This window comes from Peromyscus eremicus, chromosome 9 (genome assembly GCF_949786415.1).
Source record: "Peromyscus eremicus chromosome 9, PerEre_H2_v1, whole genome shotgun sequence".
NCBI classification, from domain to species: domain Eukaryota; kingdom Metazoa; phylum Chordata; class Mammalia; order Rodentia; family Cricetidae; genus Peromyscus; species Peromyscus eremicus.
The window spans coordinates 102,576,265-102,580,305 of record NC_081425.1 but is presented as its reverse complement, the minus strand read 5'-3'; positions in this window follow the sequence as shown (position 1 = coordinate 102,580,305).

The following is a 4,041-nucleotide window of genomic DNA, read 5'->3' as shown; positions in this document are numbered from 1 at the left end:
CCGGCAGAAGCGCAGGGCAGCGGCTTCCTGTGGCAGCGTTCGGCGGCGGGCACGGCAGCTGACGGGGAGGGCGCCCCGACCATGTGACCCGCGCACACCCCCTCCTCCGCCGCCGCCGCCGGCGGTGCGGCCGCTCCGCCCGCTCCTCCTCCTCTAGCCGCCCGCTCCTTTTCCCGACTCCTCCCGCTCCTGCCCCCTGCTCCGCCCGCTCCTCCTCCCTGGACTCTCCCGGGCTACTCTTGGCCCCGCCCCGCTTCCTCGCTGCAGGCCCCGCCCCCTATGCTCGGTCCACACCCGCCGGCTCCTCCTCCCGGGACTCTCCCGGGCTACTCTTGGCCCCGCCCCGCTTCCTCGCTGAAGGCCCCGCCCCCTATGCTCGGTCCACACCCGCCGGCTCCTCCTCCCTGGACTCTCCCGGGCTACTCTTGGCCCCGCCCGCTTTCTCGCTGCAGGCTCCGCCCCCTATGCTCGGTCGTACCCGCCCGCTCCTCCTCAGGCCCGCCCTCTCCTTTTACTCTAGACTCGCCCTTCTCCAGGCTCCGCCCCCTCCACTTGGTCACGCCCCCTCCCTCTCCTAGACTTGACCCTGTGGGCCCCGCCCTCTCCCGCCGCTACTCTCCAGGTACCGCTAACTCTCCAGGCATCAGCCAGGCCCTGGCCGCGCCTTCCTCCGGCCTCTGGCACCGCCCACTCCACCTCTTCCCTCCCTCTCCAGCTCCTCTCGCAGCCCTCCCCCCCATCTCCGGTCCCCAACCCCGCCAACTGATCTTGGACTGCTAAAGGTGATCTTCTCCCCTCCCCCTCTATGTTCTCCCCCAGCGCTAACCAATCTTGTCACCTCCGTGGTCCACATGGTTCACAGCCGCCAAGCTTTCCAGGACTCTGAGTTTGGCTAGCTTGTCCTGCCGACCGCCCCCAACGCCGAGGACACCGGGGACACTGACCCTTTCGAAAACTGCTATCCTCTTAGGTGTTTCCATCCAAGCTCATCGCTTAAATAGACGTATGTTGTGGTGATCCTCGCATTTACATTTCCAGTGAAGACTAGATTCTCAGATCCAGCAGCGGGCTTGGTTACGACCCTTGACCTCTCAGTTTAGGATGTGGACAGGTACATGCATTCTCACAACTCAGCAAACGTATAACTAAAGATTGGTGCAATTCACCTTGCATGTAAATTTTTTATCAGCTGACAATAGAAACAAATTGGATGCGTGCTGAGGTGAATCCAAGAAGGTGTGCTTTGAGGATATTTAAATACAATACAGAAATAAGATGAGATGACGTCAGCGCGGGTAGATGGGACAGTAAGACGTAAAGTTTAAGTGGTGGGTATGACCATTGTAAAGTGCATTCCTGTTTGCGCTGAAATTATTCGATATAGAATGTTGGAGTGCATCCTAGAATAGACACGTTTACATGTGAACATTCCCACCTCCCCCACACAGATTCCTCCGCTATAGCAATTTTGCTCTGTTGGTTCATCAGCCTGAAGTCATCAGTTTAAGTTTCTAACATGCTTTCTCGTTGGTTTTTACACTCTATTTCATCCTTAACAAGTCTGAGCTAGTCTACATTCAGGGGGGCAGGTCATGGCAGAGAGTCTAGATCCTGTCTAACCTGGGCTGTTGCAACAGCTCCTTAACTGGAGTGAGCGCCTTGGGGCACCAACAGCTTCTTCTCCCCAGCAGTGTGTTATTCTAAAATAGTAACTAGTCCCTGTTACCCTGCCTCAACAATGAAAAAACTCCACAGTCCTCCCTAAATCTGCACAGCCCTGTAAGGACTCTGCCTTTGGTCTCAACAAGGTCTCCGACCTAGACGTCCTCTACTTCCTTGCCTCAGGGCTGCATCATCCCCATGTGATGTCAGTGTAAATTTCCCAGCTTCTATTGCAGCTTCCTTTGCATTGAGGTATCAACTACCATCTACCTCACAAGCAAAATGAGGTTAATGCAAACAGTCTAGAAAGGCAGAAAAATCACGAGTGGATTCTGCTCTTAAAAGGCTGTCTAGTGTGTGATAACAACTACATGACATTCTGAATGGCAAAACGACAAGCAGGTGACAGAAAAAGATCACTGGTTGCTAGGCATTAAAGGAGAAGAGATTAATACACTGAGCACCGAGGACTTAGAGGTCAGGGAAGCTTCTGTAAGATACTGTTAGGCTGAATACGTGTGAGTATGTGTCTGTCAAAAACCTATAAATGTCTAATGTCAGAAGTTAACTAGGGCCTTGTTGGTAATGATGTGTTCATGTGCCACTGTGGAGCAGGATGTTGACTGTGGGGGAAGTTGTGTCTTGGTGGGGACAGAAGGTATATAGGGACTCTTGGTACTTTCCATCCATTTTAGCTGTGAACTGAAAACAGTGTGTGTGTGTGTGTGTGTGTGTGTGTGTGTGTGTGTGTGTGTGTGTGTTAAGTCTCAAGCCTGAGACAAATGGCAAACCAAGGTGTTTATTTAGCATATCAAAGTGGACCTGGCTGCCAGGTTCTCCCAGCATCCCTCAGTCCCTACCTGATACAGAGTATGGCTGGCACACCCTACCCCTACCCTAAACTTCTCTAGCTCAGGGGCTGGGCTACCCTTCCTCCCAACTGTTCTTCCTTATATAATCCAGACATTTTGGTTACCCAGCCCTTTTGTCAACCCTTAGCAACCCTGATAGTAAATGAAGAACTTTGGAGGAAAGAGGCAGGCTTGCTTGTTTGTTTGTTTGTTTGTTTATTAGTGTATGGGTGTTGCCCGCTGGTGCGTGTGCACCACAACCATGGAGTGCACGCAGAGACCAGAAGAGGGTGTTAGATCTCTTAGAACCGAAGTCACAGATGGTTGTGAGCCACCCTGTAGGCACAGAGAATCAAACCCAGGTCCTCTGGAAGAGCAGCCAATGCTCTTAAATGCTGTCATCTCTCCAGCCCTGGAAGGTGGCAGTCTTCAAAACTCAGAGGCTTAGCAAAGGTTTTATTTTTACCTACATTATATTGAAGAGATGAGCTCATATGCTTTTAAATATTTCTCATTCTTATTATTTTAAAATTTAAATGTGGCTTCATGTATTTTTAAACACGTGTGTGTGTGTGTGTGTGTGTGTGTGTGTGTTTATTGTAGTTGTTACTGTGAGAGACAAAGAACTCCAAGCAGGCCCATCACCACACACTACTGGCCACTGGAATCTCACTGGGCTCCTCAATACCACAGAAAATAATAAGCACATCCACACTAGGTTGTTCCCAGAGTACCACGCTGCAGTGGGAATCATCTTTGCCCCTGTGCTGTCTCTGCACAGAGCTTCGGCCGTGAACTCTGCGGTGTCTGTGGCTCAACCTCTGCAGATTCTCAGACTACTCACAGCAGATGTGTGCTTACTCCGCCTTGCTCATTCTTCTGGCCGAGACAACTCAGCTGAACGAAGTGACTCTGTCCTCAGAAGTTACCTCTCAAAAATGCAAATTGCAGCTGGGCACATACCTCATGCAACTCCTGAGGCTGAGACAGAAGACTCTAGGCATTTAATGCTAGCCTGAGCGACACAGCAAGACCTTTCTGCTTTCTTTTCTTTTTTCATTTTCTGAGACAGGATCTCCCACAGCCCAGGCTGGCCTCTAACTCACTACGTAACTGAAAATGACTTTGCACTCCAGTCCATTTTTCTTATTCATAACTAAGGAAACTTCATTGATCCAACTGCTTTTAATCACTCTCATCTATTTTTAGGAAACATTTCAGTACATTTAGTCACCTCACAACTTGGTGGTTTGAAATAACAGCATCTGGGGTTGGGTGCAGCCCAGTGGTGGAGCACTACCCTAGCAGGCAGGAGGTCATGGTTCCATCCCTAGCACAGACAGCCAAAGAGCAAACAAAAAGCTAAAGAGAAGAAAAAAAAAAAACAGTGTACTTGAAACATCCCTGATGGAGGGCCAATGCCTCCTAGCTGGAGCTCCTCAAGTAGGCTGGCACCTTCTCTGCCCCGGCCCCGCCCCCCAGGCCTTGCTCCCCTCCCTGATGATAGTTGCAGAGCTTTGACAGATGT